Source organism: Phyllostomus discolor, chromosome 2, assembly GCF_004126475.2.
Source record: "Phyllostomus discolor isolate MPI-MPIP mPhyDis1 chromosome 2, mPhyDis1.pri.v3, whole genome shotgun sequence".
NCBI classification, from domain to species: Eukaryota; Metazoa; Chordata; class Mammalia; order Chiroptera; family Phyllostomidae; genus Phyllostomus; species Phyllostomus discolor.
Window position 1 is genome coordinate 97,575,163 of NC_040904.2, and position 21,233 is coordinate 97,596,395.

Here is a 21,233-nt window from a genome sequence, read left to right on the forward strand (position 1 = left end):
CCCAGCGTAGATATCCCCAAAGCATCAAAGCACTTATTCCTGATCTTCAACTCAGAGTCTGAAGAAAGAACACAGGAAAACCTACAGGCAGTTGCTCCATGGTTTGTGTGTATGTGCACCAGGAGGGAGAAAACATGACCAAGAGGAAAAATGTGCAAAGCAAGAATGAAGGTGAGTAACATGGCTCTTGCAAAAAAAAAAAAAAAAAATCAAGGAATAACTGCTTTAGAAACTGAGGTCTGGTGGCCTGTTTGCTTGTTTAGCAAAGACAGGATGTATGACGTGAAAGAAAAATGAAGCGAGCACAAGCCAACATACATTCCTACTCTTCTGTGCCACCTACTTTTATATCCCTTCTTCCACACAGCAACACTGAAGGTGCTGTAGGAAAGGTGTCAGCAGGCCCTTCTGATGAAACAAAGGGTCTTAACATTTAAGTAATTTGTTAAAAGACCACACCTGGAGAACAGTTTCTCAAAGAATACAGACTTTGAAATCAACTGTTTTTTTCTAATTAAATGTATTGGACTGACATTAGTTAATAAAATTACATGGTTTCAGGTGTACAACTCTATAATACATCTTCTCTATATTGTATTGTGTGTTTACCACCCTAAGTCAAGAATCCTTCATCATCATTTTATCACCCTTTTACCCTCTTCTACCTCCCTCCACACACTTTCCCTCTGGCAATCACCATACTGTTGTCTGTGTCCATGAGTCTCTTTTTTCTTTGCTTAATCCCTTCACCTTTTTAATACAGCTCCCAACTCCCTCCCCTCTGATAGCTTTCAGTCTGGTTCTCTGTATCTGTGAGTATGTCTCCATTTTATTAGTTTATTTTATTCATTAGATTCCACCTATAAGTGAAATCATATGGTATTTGTCTTTCTGTGATGTGCTTATTTCACTTAGCATAATGATCTCCAGGTCCATCCATCCTTGCCATTGCAAAAGGTAAGAGTTCTCCTTTTTTACAGCCAAGTAGCATTCCATTATGTAAATGTCCCATAGCTTTTCACCCACTCATCTACTGATGGGCACTTGGGCTGCTTCCAAATCGTGGCTATTGTAAATGATGCTGCAATCAACATAGGAATGCATATATTCTTTTGAATTAGTGTTTCAGGTTTCTTTGAATATATTCCCAGAAGTGGAATGGCTGGGTTATAGGGCAGTGTCATTCTTAAGTTTTTGAGGTAACTCCACGCTGTCTCCCATAGTGGCTGCACCAGTCTGCATTCCCACCAACAGTGCACAAGGATTCCCCTTTCTCCACATCCTCTCCAGCATTTGTTGTTTGTTGATTTATTGATGATAGGCATTCTGACAGATGTGATATCTCACTGCGGTTTTAATTTGCATTTCTCTGATGATTAGTTACATTGAACATCTTTTCATACGTCTATGAGCCAACTATACATCCCCTTTGGGGGAGCAAATATTCATGCCCTTTACCCATTTCTTAATTGGATTGGGTTGGCTTTTGGGGGAATTTGGGGGGGTTGGTGTTAAATTTTATAAGGTATCTATAAATTTTGGATATTAAGCCATTATCAGATGTATTGACAAATATGTTTTCCCATTGAGAATGGTCTTTTATCTTGTTGATGGTTTTCTTTGCTTTGTAAAATCTTTTTAGTTTGATGTAATTTTATTTGTTTTTTCCTCTTGCCCAAGGTGAGATGTCAGAAAAAACATTGTTGCAAGAAATGTCTGAGATTTTACTGCCTGTCTTTTCTTCTAGGGTTTTAATGCTTTTGACTCTAATGTTTAAGTCTTTAATCCATTTTTAATTTATTCTTGTGTGTGGTGTAAGAAAATGGTCTAGTTTCATTTTTTGCACATGTCTGTTCAATTTTCCCAATACCATTTATTGAATAGACTATCTTTACCCCATTGTATATTTTAACTCCTTTGTCAAATACCAAATCAACTTTTACACATGCCCTCCTCCTTCTACCATACCATACTTCCCCCTCATAGCACTGGTGATAGCAACAATTCTTGTTGGCATTCAACACTGGCAGATAAAGAAAGTGTTCAAGTCTTTAACTTAGAACCACCTTTCCTATCTTCCTCCTTGCACCCAATTTCATTCTCTTAGGACAATCACCAAGTTACCACCAATAAATGCGAATTAGATGCAATCCCATATAATCCAGAAGTTGATGATCTGCCCTAGTACTCAACTAGTCACCAGAATACTATGATTTATGGTCAGGTCTTCAAATTATCAGTATGATATTTTTTTGATATTTCAAATTACAGAGGGTCTGAAGCAAGCACAGCTACGTGCTGTGTCTGGAGAGACATGTGTGGCAGCACTGAAAAGCTGGGCAGGGCAATGGCTTTATTTTATATTGTCCACATTAGGAGAATAATGAGACAGAAAATTTAAGGATTTTTTGCTTAGGTTTAGCCAGTGAATAAATTGGTGGCCAAAATCCATGCTTAAACCATTACACTACTGTACAATGCTATGAGGACTAAAACATTTACTTTAATCTTCACTAATTTAGTAAGTTTATTTAACTTTCTTTAACAGTAAAATTTAATTCATTTAAGTTACTACTGTCTATATTCATGTTTTATGTCCATCAACTTTCTCTATTTTTATTATAGAGTTTGAAATATGGGTTATATTCAAATGGTTTATTCTTTAATTCTGGATGATTTAATATAAATCATTATTTCTACTTTGACCTTTTTTCCTATTTTTATTGCTTTGGAAATCTTTCCATTCATGAACACCAGTATTTTTCTCATAATGATTTTTATTGATTGATTTTAGAAAGAGAGAGAGGGAAGGAGAGAAAGAAAGATTGATTTGCTCCACTTATTTATGCATTCATTGGTTGTTTTTAGTATGTGCCCTGATCAGGAATCAAACTTGCAACCTTAGCATACTGAGGGGATGTTCTAACCTACTGAGCAACCCAGCCAGAACTTTTTTTTTCATTCCTTCACCTTTTTCACCTCGCCCTGCAAACCCCATGCCATCTGATAGCTGCCAGTCTGTTCTCTATGAGTCTGTTTCTATTTTGTTTGTTAGTTTATTTTACTCAGTGGACTCTGCATATGAGTGAAATCATATCATAATTGTCTTTATCTGACTGATATATTTCACTTAGTATAATGCTCCTCAGGTCCATCCATGTTGTCACAAAGGGTAAGATTACCCTTCCTTTTTATGATCCAGTAGTATTCCATTGTGTAAATGTACCACAGCTTTTTTATCCATTCATCCACTGATGAATGTGCTACTTCCAAATCTTGGCTATTATAAATAATACTGCAATGAACATAGGGGTGCATAGATTCTTTCAAATTTGTGTTTTGGATTTCTTTGGGAAAGTTACTATGAGAATTAACCTTTAACTTAGCATTTTCACATAAGCTGCCATATACAGCAAGAACATTTTAAGAGGTAATTCTTTGGCATTTTAATATCTTTCAGTATTTCTTAGTCTAAAAGTGAATTTTGATAATTACAATTTCCTAAGAAACCTAATTTATTATGATTTCAAATGTATCCATATGGATATTACAAAGCAAGTATTACTTTTTAATCTCCTTACTCTCAATAGTTAGAGCTTGTTCATCATTCATAATACTGCATATTTTGTCTTCTATTTTTTGTTAAAATTTCCAGATATTTGCCTATTATGTTGATTTTATCCAAAGATTTTTTCATATTGTTTCTGTTTTCAGTTAATTAATTTCTGCTGTCATTTTCTTATCTCTTTCCTTATCTTTTTCACTTTGTATTCAAAATGTGTAAAGTGTTTTAATGAAAGAATATGATTTAATGCATCTTTATAAAAGTAGCATTATCCAGTTATTTCATTGTAATTGAATTTGGTTTTAAAGTGAATAAAATTATTTTAATTTAATATGTGTTAAAGTTCCAATACTGCTATTGAATATGAATTGTAATTTCTAGTTAATTCGGTATTTGAAAAAATGCATCCTGGAACACTCAAAAACGTTTTTCCAATAGGTTTCAAATGACAATAGGTTGTACCAGTGAATCTGGGGAAATTAGTTATATTCCAGAAAATATCATCTTATTAAACATTTGCAGCCGCCATCTTTTTAAAGATAATGTAAACTTTAGTTCTGACTTAGGGCTCTTCAATAAATGTAAAAATAATCAGCTTCTTTGAAAATTATAAATGAATGAAACATTAGAAAATATATAATATCTACTTCTAAAATCCCAGCGATGGTGGAGCCTTGGTACTCCTTTCTTCAATCCCTTCATTTTTTATGAGGAATTAAAGTATAAAAATTGATTACTCATTCAATCATTCTTCCAGAAATATTCAGTGTGATCAATGTGCTGGTCACCATAGCAGAAATGCAGCAGGGAAGATGCGGAGACTAAGATCAATAGCATGTGACTGTTGAAGTATAGCTCAGTGAGGTGAGTATAGCTGAACAACAGGCAGAGTCCACTATAAACACTCATCATCTCATATGATTTTCTTCATTTTATCTATTTCTGTCTGAAATTATGATACTCATTTGCTTACTTATTCACTGTCATCTATCTTCCTACCTTTTATGGTGAGCTGCACTAAGAAGACAGAAGACTCTCTCACTACCAAATAATGTGTAGAACATTTCCTTGCATGTAGGAACATCTCAGTGAATGTTTACTGAATTAATGGATGAAGCTGTTGGATGGCCTTGGAGGTTACATGGAGTCCAGTTGTACTACTGAGGTTAAGTCTTGAAGACTAAATCAATTTGCCATCAAAACAGGATAGAAACATGAGCTGAGTGAATCAAAAACTATGGTTCACAATGGAATACTATGCAGCAGAAAGAAAAAAGGAGCTCCCACCCTTCATAACAGCATGGGTGGAACTGGAGAGCATTATGCTAAGTGAAATAAGCCAGGCAGTGAAAGACAAATACCATATGATCTCACTCATAAGTGTAGCATAATCAATAAAACAAACAAGCATGCAAAATATAACCAGAGACATTGAAATAAAGAACAAACTGATAGTAATCAGAGGGGGTGAGGGGGAAAACGGGAAAAGAAGGGAAAAGGTCATCAAAGAACATGCATAAAGGACCCATGGACAAAGCCAAAGGTAGGTAGGATTGAGGGTGGGAAGTGGGGAGGGTGTGGCGGGGGGAAATGGTGCCGAGAAAAAGGAGAGAACTGTAATTGGACAACAATGAAAAAAGAAGAGAAAAAACTGAAATTATGGAGCAGGAGAAGTCATTAGAATGGAAGACCCTCCTTACTGCTGTAGTTTAAGGTGTGTAAGAAGATGTGGAAAGAAGATGGAAGAGAACAAGGTGCCCTGAATGTCAAACCTGAGAGTGTTGACTTCATCCTCCCATCTACTCAGGAATTTTTAAAGGAAAGGTGAAATAGATGGATGCAAATTAGAAAACTCACTTTGGTAGCTGTTAGAGAAATGAACTGGGGAGAGATTTTGAGGTCACACTGATGGTTACCAATGGAGCTGCAGCTGGAATATATTTTCAACTGTACATTGTCATATTTTCCAGGACTGCACGTTTCAATTTAGACTGAAAAAGAGCCACTTATTTGGTCAACTAGGGGCCCAGTTTTGTAGGCTTCCCAGAGATTTATCTATCAGACTGTTCAGAAAGGTAAAAGGAAACCACTGTAACTAATAGGTGTCAGTGCTCAGATCCCAGAAGTTCCGTGTCTTCAAGGATAAAAGGCATGTCAGCAATAAGTATGGAGATTACAGATAATAGGCTAATCAGGCCTGTTGTCTCTGCAAGGAACTTTCCTTGAGTGAAAAACTTTTAATATTACTTTGTTAAAATAATTCTACTTACTTTTGAAAAAAGACAACATATATAAATTGGCTTTTAGAAATTGAAATAATTTTTATGTCTAGGATTTGCCTGGCAGCAGTTTTGAGTGAGGAGACCAAGGGTTGTCTTCCTAATACACATAAAAAAATGTATAACCTATTGAATTGGAAATGGTATCTTTAAAAGCCTCTGCTTTAATTAGTTTTTAATTTATACCCATCCTTATCTAAAAGGATTTACAAAGTTTTATGTGTCAATTAGTTTTGGTAGCTAAAAAATAATCAATAATCATTCGTTCAGTTTTCTACTGCAGTTATAAATTTCTTTTGAGAACATATCAATATCCATATAAAACAGAAAAATCTGATATAATGTGAATCCCTATAGAACCTATTTGGGTTTCTTCGAAATTTTGTTTTCTCATGCAGCCTGTTAAAATGAACCCAAATGGAGTAGATGAGCTCCATTTAACTTAGTTTAGGGTTGGTTTCTTTTTTAATAAGATTGTAGAATGTGTTGAAAAATTATTTAATATACTGGTGTTTTGAGAAAAAGAACATTATATTTCTGTCTTACACACACTCATGACTTATATGAGTAAGTCACTTTTAGTAAGAAAAGGATATTTGAAATATGGACAAAAACAAAAGTAATGCCAAGATTTCTACTTATAGGTATCATCAATTTCTTCAACATCCTGATTTTTCTATTTTACTGAAACAGTGCTTCAAATACATATATCAATTTAGGCACTATAATGCTTAATACTTATCTGCTAATGTTTTTATCTCCTTCACAAATAAACCATGATCGCCCTGAGGACAGAAGTGTAGTCCAGTGTTTGGTCTAGCACTTAGCAAAATGTCTTGGACATAGCTGGCACTCAATAAATGTTTGTTGCCATTTATTTCAGGGACAGGAAATGAAATGTTTTAAGATTTTAGCATTGAAAGGGACAATTAGAATCATTTTGTCTAACACCACTATTTTACAATGAATGAAACTCCTGTTTAGAAAAGCTGGGTGCTTTTTGATGAACACAAAGCTCTCCAGGTCCCCTAACTCCTTTTTCAATGTTTATTGTTTATAAAATTCAAGATTTATGCTTTTTTTATCCCTATACCTAAAAATGAGTTTCAAGGTTTAGGGTGATACCTGGAAATGAGTTTCAAATTATATATATCAATTCAATTTAATGTTCAGGTATCGGGAACCAGGGATCAGGAATCCAAATTACAGAAGTATAGAGAATCAACTACCAACTCAGCAACACATGTCCTGCTTCAGATAGTCAGCACTATATTTCTGTATGAGGACATCAGTGCCGCTACGTCATGTGCCCAATCACGGGGCTAACAGAAGGAGAACTATTGTGCTCAGACTTCTTCTATGACTATAATTTGAAAATAAAGTTCTCTAATGATAACATCAAAGAAGATATATAGAAAACAGATACTTTGTGACAGAGACTGCTATTTACCAGGGTGTATTTTCCCTCTCCTCCTGGAACAGATTTTCCAGTGTTCATTGCATTAAGGAGTAACCATGTGATTTAGTTCTACTTCATGGAATATGATCACAAGTGAAACACAGCACTTTCAAGATTCACCATGAAATAGCCCCTTGCTTGTCCATTCTTATTTTGCATGGACACATACAACCCCTATGGCAAACTTCTGAGCCATGCACTAAGGCTTTCAGCAATATCAGCAGCCTGGGTCCTGAATGACTGTGAGGATCAGGAGCTGCCTATTGACCTGAAACCCCCTTGGACGGTAATACACATAGTCTTACAGTGTTCAACCTGTGTTAAGTTTTGTTGGCGGGGGAAGGAGTCAGGGGGTTACAGCAACTAGTGTTACTTCTATTTGAAACTTTCTATGGTGGAGAAAAATACATCATTCCTATCAGATGGGTATCTTTCAACATCTAGACATTGCAATAAGAAAAAGAGAGAATGGCTATTCCACACCACCTTTCACATTTCAAAGAGTTATATAAAATGTACCATTGGGCAGTCTTCACTTAGCATCACCACCATGAACTAGCTAAATGTCTCATTGTAGCTCATTTCAAAGGACAGTCAGAAATTTTCAAATGTTAGTCTTCGTCACAATCACCTCAAAGGCTTGTTAAACAAGACACAAAAGACTCCTGGGACTTTCCTCCTGAGTTTCTGATTTTATTATTATTATCAGAGCCTGACAATTTGCATTTGTAATAGGTTCCCAAATGATGGTGCCTTGGCAGCTGGTCCAGGGACCATACTTGAGAACTGTAACTACAGGGCTTCTTGGTTACTACTAAACATATTTAACATTTTATTTCCAAACACTGGGCATATATAACCAATTAGCACATATATAAGTTCTATCTGAGTGGCAATATGTATGATGCAATACTGCAATAAACACAATAGTATTTAGGAACAGCTGCTTAGCTATCAAGGAGGTGTTTCTCACTTTTAAAATTATCAAAAATACCACTTGTGTCCAATAGTCCATCTAGAGGTAGAAAAATTTGCTTACTGGTTAATCAAGTCCTCTTTATGGAATAAAAAAGTTAAGATGAAAAAACTCATTTGAAGATAAGAAAAGATGAGATGCTAAGGGGGAAATCTAATTGTAAGGCATAGTCCTGGAGGCTGGCTGAAGACTAAAGCATCATTATAAAGATATACCTGAGGAATAAATAGAATCTCAACCTAGTGTGAGAGGAAGCAGACGTCCAAGTTCCCAGCAGAAAATCTATCAAAAGCTGTTACCAAAAAAAAAAAAAAAAAAAATGAACTTCAGCCAAAAGAAAAAGGCACCTTTCTACTATCAAGTACAACTTGGCCTTCCAAGTATCATAGAGTTCACTTATTCTACATGGTAGCTGCTTTCCGACTTCAATTTGTAGGTACTTGCCTGCAAGGCATGGGTAACCATCCCAGAAGTGATGCTCCCAGCAACACAGCTCTGCCTGGGAGGGAATGTGTAGAGAATGACAGCAATTCCTGTGTGGCAGCTGCACAATGAGGTTGGGTGGGATCTACACAAGCCAGGAGGAGGAAGTCAGCCTTCAAAGGTCTACTGAAGCCAGACCTCAAATACAGTGGCAGAGCTGTGGGTTGCTGGGGGAAAAAAATCACTGACAGGCATGTCTTGTTTACAAAGATCTAGGAAAGGGAAGTCTTTTGAAGCACAAGTTTGGGAAAACACATAAGCTGAGAAACGGAATTGAGTAAACACTGATGAGACTGTAAACAACCAAGCACATCTTCTTTTGGCAAAGCAAGGAAAGGTTACACATTTATCTCTTTAGTTGAATTAATGGAGAAGAATTCTTGTTAGCAACACTTCAAAATAAAGAATCACAAATTGTAAATTTAAAAAGGAATATAATGTTAAATGAATGTTGTACCAAAAAGATATATGTATTTAATATAATGAAAGCCTAAATTTATACAATACACCAGTCTGTCAAATGATATATCTCATTTAATATTCATAACAACCCTGTGAGGTAGGTAATAGTATTAGCCACATTATACATGTGAGAAAACTCTGGCATTAATATCCAGTTTCCAACTTCTTTCCACTCCTTTCCACTTCTGAAAACTTTATATCCTAAACCAAATAATATATCTAATTTAATCTGAACTAAACATTGTCCAAGAAAAGTTGAAATATGGCATGTATAAAAAGGGATACCTTTTTTCACAATATCATCTAAAATGCCCTTTTACTATGAATGGAAATTTTTAGACATTCCTTGGTTCTATCAAGAAAAAAATATCTGCTAGGCTGAATGTGGCCTCGAAGACTGACCCTATTTACTCAAAAGAATATATATTTCTCTCTCTCCCTCTTTCTCTCTCTCTCTCTCTCTCTCTCTCTCTCTCTCTCTCTCTCTCACACACACACACACACACACACACACATTCTCTCTGCTCCAGTAGTTGATATTAAAAGCTGAGTCCTTGCAATAACAAACTGCAGAGCTTTGTTCTGTAAAGGTTGCCTGCCTTGCTTTGTAGGGGCTACACAATGACACTGCACCAACTTCAGCAGCACACAGCCATCACCATCCTCACTGTCATTATCACCATCATTCTCTCCCACCCATCTCTGCAAATGGCTTCAATAGAGCTCATTTAAACTTGCATCACCACCAGAGCAGGTGTGTTGATTAGTCTAGCACACAACAGCCATTTAGAGGCATGATTACACATCCATAAAGTCTGAAGTGAAAGGCCTTTTGGACCCCTCATTAGTGGATAGTGATTGCATGCGTAGGAATTCTTTGAAAGATGAATAGGTTATCCTGATTTCTTTACAAAATTATCTCCATATGATACCATTCTTTATTCTGAAGCACTATAGCATAATGGTTAAATGTGTTGACTCTGGAACCAGAGTACCTACGTTCAAAACCCAGCTCTGATGCTTTTCAGCTGTGTTACATTAGACAGTACAGACATCTTTCTCACTTTCTTTGCCTCTGTTAATCAAATTATTAATACTATTAGAATTCAACGTTAGTAAATGTAAATTACTAAGTACTTTATTATTATTATTATTATTATTTGATTATCATTATTACTCTAAAATGGTGCAGCCCCACTTTGCAGAGTCCTTCACTGGAGCTTAGCTTTCATGGTTTTCAGAACTGTGAAGCCTCTGGCCACAGTCTGTCATTACATTCCCAGCAACTGTACCCCACATGGACTAGTCTTGTGCTATTAGAATTCTATGCTGGTTTAAGAGGCTAATGTGGTGAGACCATCTCTAACACTTTTCTCACATGAGGATGAAGAATGAATTTCTAAATAGATATCAAGGATGATATAGAAAACTATACTATCTCATTTCATTTATGTAAAGACAAAATCTGAGCTCTTGCTTTTTATCAGATGCCATTTTTAAATACACCATTGTATTACTGTTTTTTTAGAAGGGATGCCTGGTGCTCTATAATGGAACTTCTGGAGGAAGGGTGGCTATTGGCATGAATAACTGAAAAGTTACATAGGAAGAAATTTATAAGTAAAAGGAGAAAGTCAGATTACAAAACCTGAATAAACTTAAGTACAAAGATGAGGAGTCAAAGTAAAAATTATAATTTTGATGGTGAATGAAATGCTCTCTGGCCCAGCTCCATAAACTCATGCTTGACTCTTCTGGGTGCTTGGAAGTTCTTGGCAGCGTGGGAAATGACACTTTTGTCTTGCTGTTTTTTAAAAGCTTCATTAAAGAAAAACTTATGTGCAAAAACATCCACATATTTAATGTATGAGTTTGGAACTACGGAGACACACAATGCACCAACATAATCAAGATAATAAATATATCCACTTCCTCCAAAGGTTTCCTCATACCTCTTTATTGTTTTGTTTGTTTTCTTTTGCTGTGTGGTAAAAACACTTACTATGAGATCTACCCACTTAACTATAGGCACTGTATTGTATAGGAGCACTCTAGAACTTATTCATCTTATATTACTGAAACTTATAGACATGAAGCAACCCCTCCCCATTTGTGAAGGGGGATCGCTTTAATAAAGCAGTAAGCTTTTTCAAAAATTAAGAACAGAATATTGAAAGACCAAGACACCATTTGGTTTAACCACAAAACATGGCCTAAATGGGAGTGGAAGGTATTTTTGCCAACTTCAACAAAGTGATCATTTATTGGAACATGTATGGATCAAACATTAATTGGAAGAAATGACTGAAGAGACATGACCAAAAGTGAGTCAGAAACCATTGACAAGAACAAAGCATAGGGCAACATATGACAGTGATGAGGATAACAATAGGGAGCAAGCAAAGAACAGGCCCTGTGACTTCCACCATGATCACAAACCAGTCACCAAACTCTTTCTTATTAAGGCCAAACTAATCCACAGAATCCTTAAACCTATAGTTTTTGAGTCATAATGGTCACTCTAGAATATTATATAAAATGAAACCTATAAAGACATCTTCTCTGGGACCCCCTATTCAGGGAAGAAGAATTACAAGGAGATTAGGGATATCCTAAATCTGAAGATAGGACCAGAGAAAATATTGTTTGTTACTGTTATGACTACCTCTTGAAAAAGTTAATGAAGGGGTGATGTATTTCATAAAACATTCATATTCTCACCCACCCACCTCTTTGGTAGACAGCCATACACATTGCAGGCAGGATGTCCACTGAAATCAGTATAGGAATCAGTAGCAATGGTAATAGTTATTCCTACAGATAATTATATTGCCCTCAAATTACTTTTTAAATCTTATTTTTCAAGTACAGTTTACATTCAATATTATTTTGTCTTAGTTTATGTGTACAGTGTGGTGGCTAGATAATCATACACTTTATAATGTGATTCCCCAATATTTTAATTACCCACTTGGCATGGTACATAGTTATCACAATACTGTTGACTATATTTCCTACACTGTGACTATTTTATAACTATCAGTTTGTACTTCTTAATCCCTTCACCTCTTTTCACCCAGTCCATCAACCTCCTCCCCTCTGTATCTATGAGTCAGTTTATATTGTTTGTTCATTTATTTTGTGCTTTAATTCCACATATAAATGAAATAAATATGATTGGACAGTCTTCTTCTGTCTGACTCATTTCACTTAGCATAATACCCTTTAGTTCATCCATGCTGTTGAAAGGGGTAAGATTCTAGTCTTTTTTTATGGCCCAGCAATATTCCATTGTTTAAATGTACCACAGCTTTTCTATCTACTTGTCTATTGATGGGCTGCCTCCAAATCTTGGCTATTATAAATAATGCTGCAATGAACATAGGAGTGCATATATTCTTTCAAATTAATGTTTTAGTTTACTTTGCATATATACCCAGAAGTAGAACTGCTGGGTCATAAAGCAGTTCCATTTTTAATTCTTTGAGGAATCTCTATACTGTCTTATATAGTGGCTGCACCTGTCTGCATTCCCACCAACAGTGCACTAGAGTTCCCTGTTCTCCACATCCTCACCACTATTTATTATTTGTTGATTTATTAATGATAGCCATCCTGACAGGTGTGAGGTGATATATCATTGTGGTATCAATTTGCATTTCTCTGATGATTAGTGACACTCAGAGTTTTTTCATTACGTGTTTTGGCCGTCTGTACATCCTCTTTGGAGAAGTATCTATTCAGGTCCTTTGGCCATATTTTAATTGGGATTGTTCATTCTTTTGGTCTTGAGTTGTACAAGATCTTTATGAATTTTGGATATTGACCCCTTATCAGATGGATTATTGGTGAATATGCTCTCTCAATCAGTAGGTTTTCTTTTCATTTTGTTGATGGTTTCCCCTTTGCTGTATAAAAACCTTTCAGTTTGATGTAGTCCCATTTATTTTTTCTTTTGTTTCCCTTGCCCAAGGAGATACATCAGAAAAAAATACTGCTTTTAGAAACATCCAAGATTTACTGCCTATGTTCTCTTCTAGAAGTTTCAAGGTCTGTCCTAATATGATTTAGATGCCACTGTTTAGTGATGTAATTAAGTCCACTTTTCCAACTGATGGGTTCTTTGAAATTACCCTACTATGTATTATAAATTATATTTTCCATTGCTTTCAATATATGTAAGCACTATATAGAAAGAATATAGGCAAAGGCTGGCTATATTTGGAATGCATGAAAGAAAACTGAACACTGGAAAAACTAATTATAATCTCCAATTCCTTCACATGATGAAATAGACCAGGTGATATTAATCCACTTCCCTAAATAACATATGGCACACCAAAACAGGAACCTCAGTATTCAGTTTCTCCCTGACAACACTCTGACCTATGCGTTAGTGAAGGACCTTAAGGGTCACTCTGTGCAAAGTCAGGGGACCAATTGCTATGAGCCCAGATATGAGTCTGTAGCAATCATGTAGAACAGGAGACAGTAGTAACCACAGTAAGAGTAGTGACATCCTGAAAATGCTCATGAGTAAAGGAGAAGAACTAATGGACAGCAATACAGGATTTAAAATAATATGGAAGATAGAGTATAATGGTGTAAAAACATGGCCATGTAATTTTTATTGGGTGCTTGTAGTTGGGAATTCTGTACCTAATTAAATGTTACAATAATCCATCTTATTATGACAAGAAAATTAATTTCAAAAATTAAAGCAAAAGCAGATATTAACCATAAGGCTTCTTGATTATTTAATGCAAACTAGAAGAAAAACAGGGTTAAATATGTCTGTGCGCAGATATGCATATGGGTGTGTATGTTTGGTGTGTTTGATAGGCCATATAACTGCTCCCTATGACAGATAGTGATAGAATAAATAGGAAGAAGGGGGGTGGGATGGGAGAGAAGGACTTTTTATATAAAGTAACTGCAGAAATCAGCTGAGGCTAAGCCATATATAACAAAACTCAACCCCACATCCTAGTGGTAGAGGGAAATCCAAAGAAATCAATCACACTGTTATTTAATTTTAGAAAAGGAAACAGCAAAAAAATGACATCATTAATAAAGAAAAACTACAAATAAAAATAAATAACCCACAGGCTCTCTAAAGCTCTTTAGAAACATTTTAATGGCTGAAGTAAATGCAGGTCCAGGAGGAAAAAAGTTAAGCTTGAAAAAGTCCTCTATTTACCAACTGGTAAAGTACAAGAGATATTAAAAGGCAGAGGATGAAATGAAAATAAATGTATACAAAATATAAATAGAGTTTAAAAAAAAAAGGAAGGTACCACAAAATGTGGTACTTCAAGTACAACTTAGAAATTAGACATCCAAAAAAAGAAACTAAGGAATAGCATGCAAGATAATCTATAAAGCCTAATGTAAGTTTATAAGTGTAGCAAAGGGAAGAGATCAGGTAGAGAATTATGCAAACCACCTGACCACAGAAATGAGAAGACATACCCAAGGTGATAAGGTAAAAGCCAGGAAACTAGATCTTTTGCCTCAGTCTATCTCAAGGTCATTACCTGTTTCATATTTTCAAGGGATAATCAGATCAAAGGATGCCCAATATATGTGATGTTTGAAAACTGATTGACAAACCAAATATAGAAGAGTCATCCTGGCTGGATGTCAGCCGTCTACAGACTCCAAAGGCGACTCAAAGGTGGAACCTTGAAATTGTAGGTCAATGTAGATATGCTTTAAACTGACACATTCTACAATTTGAGATTTATCAGAGAGATTTTCCCATAACAGGTTTTCCAAGAGAAGCCTGATAAAACTCCCTTTCCTAATGAAGTCACATCCTAGTGAAAAGCATCAAAACAATCGATGCTCCACCCCCGCCAGAGGTGGTGCTGCGGGGAAGAAAGGGCACAGCACTGAGCCAGAAGGATGAAGATCAGAAGATCATGGCTAGCATTTTACCTCACTTAAATTACTGAATTGTCTAGAGTCTCAGTTTCCTCATGCTTCAAAAGGGTTTACTAAAAAGAATTCAAGGAGACAACATGATCGTGATTGTCAAACAGCAGCAAGTGATATTTTTAGAGATTTCACTAGGTTGCCAGGCACTAGACTAGATGTATTAGTGCAATGCTCACATTGCAGATACTCAAGACTCTTCATTTTCTTTCTTCCCCACAGAGTATTCTTGGAGTACAAACAAGTTAATGTATGTGAAAGCACTTCATAAAGTGTTAAATCCTTTTGAGCACCTAGGTACTTATGAAGAGATCATGGGATCTAGTAACCAGAATGCATCACTGAACAAGCAACCAAACATATATATAAGCTGTTGGAGGAAAACCAACATGGTTTCCAAAACATGACATAACACTGAGTTTATCTGCTAGTCAATTTTCTAAGGTTGCTAAAAACCACTATGGTCATGAAGCAAGAACAAATTAATTATGGGTGATACCATGCCATATCTTCTTACATTAAAAAACACTCACCAAAACTATCAATAGGGCATTGATGAATAAATTATGGTACGGGAGCCTGTGCAATCATTAATGAAGATGTTTTAGGTGAATATTTAATAAACAAAAATATTTAATGATATGTTATTAAAATAAAAGAATAAATCATAAAGTATATGTAAACAATGATCCTAATTTTGTGACTTGTGAATATACCATATATGCCTGGAGTGGGAAGGAATCTGGAATGGTATACAACAAAAAATGTTAATAGTATTGAGCATATAATTAATGCTTCATTTCCTTCTTGTGCTTTCCTGTATTTTCTCATTTTTTTATAATGAACACATTAATTTGTAATGAGAAGTTTTTAAAAATATAAATGATTCTTTAAGCCATACCAGGGAAAACTGTAGCTTCACTCATTCGAAGAATATAAAAGCAAGCTTTGCTTTGGAATAAAATGGGAAGTACTTCAAAGTTCTTTTAGTGTTGCCAAGGTTTATTTAACAATATTTTCTCACTATATATTATACAAGAACAGAACTAAACAGATGGTCTACATCGGAAATCCAGCAATCTAGGAAAAGCTATCCTCACAGTACCTACTCATCATATATTCCATACTATCATCACACACACACACAATTCCTTATTGCCTTAGTATTAACATACATGCCTAAGTCTTAGGTAGATCCCATATGTCAAAGTCATCCTACAGCACACATACACACCTGTGTGTATATGTGTGTTTTTGGAAGATAACATGACAGATCTGTTCACACACATCATATGACCCTTCTGACTTTAAAAATTACATTCTTGCCTCACATAGCATACATTTTATACAGAAAAAACTAAGTAGCTTGGAAATTGCAGTAAACAAAGGCAAGGCTTGAATTTGACTCTGTATTATGTATGCAAATGGCATCAAATTAGTCTTCCAAAAGCAACATTTCCTTTATGTCACTTCCTTCCTGTACCAATCAATGGTCCTTTATTTCTTTCAGAATCTAGTACAAATGGCTCAGCCAGGCATCCAAGGGTCACCCCGAGTGTCCAAGCTTCTTTGTCAATACTTTCTAACGTGAACCCTTAACTCCACTCAGACTGGAGTCCACACTACAACCCAAACACAGATTGGACATTGTTTCTCTGTTCCTTTGTGTAATAAAAAGTATTTTTGAACTTTTTCTTTACCCCTATAAATTCTCCTATCCTTCAATAACACACTTAAGACTTTGTCAATGATAGTGTACATTTCCATCCTCTAGCTTCTCAACTTTATTTTCTGAACTATTCTGCTTTCTACTTTATTATACGTTGCTTATTACTCTTTGGGAAATCATTTCTTATGAATACTAGACTCCTGATAAATACATACTGAAGTAAGCTCAAATGTCCAGTGGTATAAGAAATACAGTATACCATGTGCCAAAAAATTAGCTGGTGTTATGATTTGAGTGACTAAATTGTAAATAAATGGTGTTATCACAAATTACAAAAGAATTTTGTTTTTTTAATTTAGCTATAAAATTAGGCCAGTGACACCCTCTCCTTGAAAAGAATTTGCTGGGAATTGGCTTTTTCTATATGTACCTGAATGTAATAAAACTGCATTCTTTAAAAAACAGCAAAGTCAGCCGTGTTGCTAATTAAGACTAGACTTCTCCCCAATCAGAATAAAATCATAGACTTGTCTAATTTTTTAGCTCAAAGAGACCTTAGAGATTATTTTCAGAATCAGAGAGTAACTTGCCCAAGGCCACATAAATGGTTAGTCAAAAATCATTTTTTTAAAATTCTAACAGTCATTCTCATTACACTACTACTTAGGATAACTCAGCATAAAGACCTGGATTTGGAGAGAGAAGCCCAGGATCTGACTCAGACCCAGCTTTATTTGCTTTAAGTCTCTTTCCTCCCCCGCCTAGTGGAAATAATAGCATATGGCCTCACAAGATTGTTGATATGGAAAGGTGATAGGCAATGTATAAGCATGGCCATTTGAATTGTCAACTTTGTATCCTGGGCCTAAAAAGTAATGCCTATTTACACACTCATGCTAGGGAACTTCACACAACCAAGCCCTGAAGCTCCCTTTCATCAATGCACTCTCGCTCTCTCTCACTCTCTCCCGCTCTCTCTACCCCCCATCAACCCAATGCCACAACCTTAGTCCAAACCAGCATTATCTCTATTCTTATCTAATAAAAGCCTCTGAACTGCTTCTCCCATCACTTTTCTGCCCATACTGCAACCAGAATCCTCTCTTCACAACTCACACCTCATGTGGCACTTTCCTACCTTAATGCCACCTCATTTTGCCCCTTAGACTAAATCCCACATCCCTGTAATACTCCTCAAGGCCCCACATGTCAGGCTTAGATCACCCATCTAGGCTGACCTCCTGTCATTTTGCTCTTTGGTCTCTGCACCCCTCCTTTTCCTTCGGTTTCAAGACTATGTTAGTTTCCTTCATAACTCAAGGCCTTAGCAAGACTCCTTTTTGCCACAAAAGCTCTTTCTAACCCTGTCTCCACATTGCTAACTCCTATTCATCATTCAGATACAATTTCATGTTGATTCCTTAAGGAACATCCTCTCTAGCTCCCCAGACTAAGTTTAGTCTCCCTAAAATATATTCTCCTGATACCCCAAAATCTCCATTATATTTCATTACTATGCTAATTAACTTGTTATCTTTTAAGTGTCTGTCTCCATTGCTATGAGGTTTATAAAACTGTTTGCTTAGGCTTAATAAATATTTATGAAAGGAAAGAAGAAAGGGAAGGAGGGGATATTATCTATTTCTTGCATATCCACCCTTCTTCTAATACCCTGCACCTTGTATATACCCAAACTAGCTGACATAACTACCCATTCTTCATGCTGCACACATCACACAAACAAAAATAAATTTAAACCCACAGCCCACTCTTCTCCTTCCTCCTCTGCTCAAACCACATTATTGCCTAATGGGAAAGATAGGAAATTAAAATTTCAGTAACAAAACCATAGTTGTTACTAGGAGCAGTTTCAAGCCTGCATCTGATATGCCAGTGCAGGTTTGGGTTCAGTCAGTGGAATTAGCTTTATCTCTGCTACATGAAACAGAAATCAGTTTCTCTCCATTTCTGTTCAGAAAGAGGGTCCCCAGTGAAATGCAGGCCTGGTTGCAGGCTACCTGGACCAAACTGACCCAGCCAGAATCCCTCTGAGAATTTGTTCCACACAGCTAATCATGGTTTCCTCCTAGCAGCTTGCTACTTTCTTCTTAGGAGATAAAGTCACCTACTGCCTCTCCTGGGAACAGGAGCTGGGGCTACCAGTTTGGAGGGAGGAGAGATGATAGGAGGGGAAGAGGTAAACCTCTCTTCCTGCCCAACCCTGGGAATACATAATTGCCTTTTCAAGGAGAGAAAAGGGAGCAAGTTCCTGAATCAGGGAAGACATTTACATAAATTCATCTTGCTTCCTCACAAGATACTTAGCATTCATTCAATTTAAAAACTAAGTGAAAATGTTGCTTTAAATGTATCTAATCCTACACTTTAAATAAGGCCATAAAAATGGCCCTATAAACAGTGCCTATAGAGAACCCCTTAATACCATTGATATATTAATGGGAGACAAATACTAATCAGTCATATCAATAATGCCAGCATATTTTCCTGCATAACTTCCTTTTTTCATGAGTTTTTTTCCATCCCAAAATAAGAAAGAAGAACATAGAAAAAGAGAGGAGATGGAGGTTATTTGAACAGCAGAGTTCTGGTCTGCTGACACCCTCAGCAAGATTCATTAATCTTGGAGATTCTCACTCTCATTTACTAAACAACAGTGATTCACACAGAGTTACACAGCCACAGTAGCAAAGTTAATTGGAATCTAGATCCCCTAACATTTCTTCCTTCCTTCAGCAATTCCTCAGTACTGCAAGCTAATATATTAGGTGAGGTTTTTGTAGGCTTATGAGAAAAACAAACAAACAAAGGGTGGTTAGCATGGGATAAAAGTGTACATGTGTGTTCCTTCAATTTTATTTTATTTATTTCGCTTCGTTTTGTGTTTTGACTCAAGCCCTTTGAGCAAAGTGAGAAGAAGGCAGAAGCAGCTTATGCGACCCCATGTCAATACTGGTATCTCCCCTCAGCTTTACATTAGCATTGGGAGCTCAATATGGCTCTCACCCAAGTCCAGAGAAAGAAAGAAAGGAGGGAGGCAGGGAGAAAGACATAGCTATGAACACTGGCAAATTCTGTTCAGTCAGTGGCAAGCAGCCAGATAACCCTTTTAATTTAACTCTTTATCTCTCTGGCCAAACAAATAATGCATTTGCTTAAAGACTTATACATTTCACAGCATGGGAATGACATCTGACAGTCACAATGCAAGCAATGGGGGAACCAAGACTTACATAAGATTATGGTCTGTACTTTATCAGGAAATTATTAGCAAATTCAAAATCAGCATCTAGGATTTCTAATATGTAGCTCAGTATTCTATTCACTTGACCACATTCCCAACCTTAGTGGCCAGCCTAGCACTGCTTCTCGTGGCAACACTGATGTGTTTAAATAGTAAAGAACAATAGAGAACACAAGGGAATCATGGGTAGTGGAAGGGTAATGGGATGAAGGGAAGAATCATGTAAGGAAAAATTTTTTAAATTTATTTCAAATATGTCAGGCAGAATAGATAGGTATACAGTGAAAAAAATGTACCATGTGGGAAAATACGATGAAGAGGATTTTCACATGACAAACATCGTTGCACTAGAAGACATGGTTAGCTTCAGGATCGGACCACAATTCTGTAAAATGAATTATAGTCTTGTTGGCTGATGTAGACAGTTATCAAATAACATAAGATAAATCCTAAGGCCTTTTGGTCAATTGCTTTACTTCTAGTCTGTTCTGTGCCTTTCTAGATTAATACGCTACTTGTAAAGAACTCCCACAAAAAAAATAGCACATACATTCTTCAGCAGTCATCGTGGTAATTTGAGCTGGGGTTTTGTGTTATAATTAATAATCATCCCTGAATGCTTGTGACAAGGTCTGCTCAACCACCTAAAAAATCTAGGGAGGACACAACACTCAGCAAAGAGGGCAAAGTCTAGGTTCCTCAGAATGTTAATGATAGTATTATTTTCAAATAAGTGATGTCAGACATTTCCTTGAAATACAAGTGTCTTAGGAAAAAGGCACTATGCTTTTCCTGTATCGCAGACCTCACTGCCATTAGTGCTTATTGAACCTGTGCTAGGTCATTCATGGCAGTGATGATGAAAACATCAACATTCCTACCTGGCAGAAAATCAGGCTTTAGGGACTCTTTTTAAGTTACTTGGGTAAAATTTGAAAGTTCATATTTTCACTTCCTAATGACTTGCTACTGTCTCCTTTGTAGAAAACGTGTAACTTGGATTTAAAATTGAAGGGTCTTCTTTTTAGTCCTACGTAAGAGGGAGCTGTCAAATACCATAGGAGAGGTTTCCACAAAACATCTGCAGTGGAACTGTTTGTGGAGGGGCTGGAGAGTGTTCCTGTGGGCAATGTAGGCACAG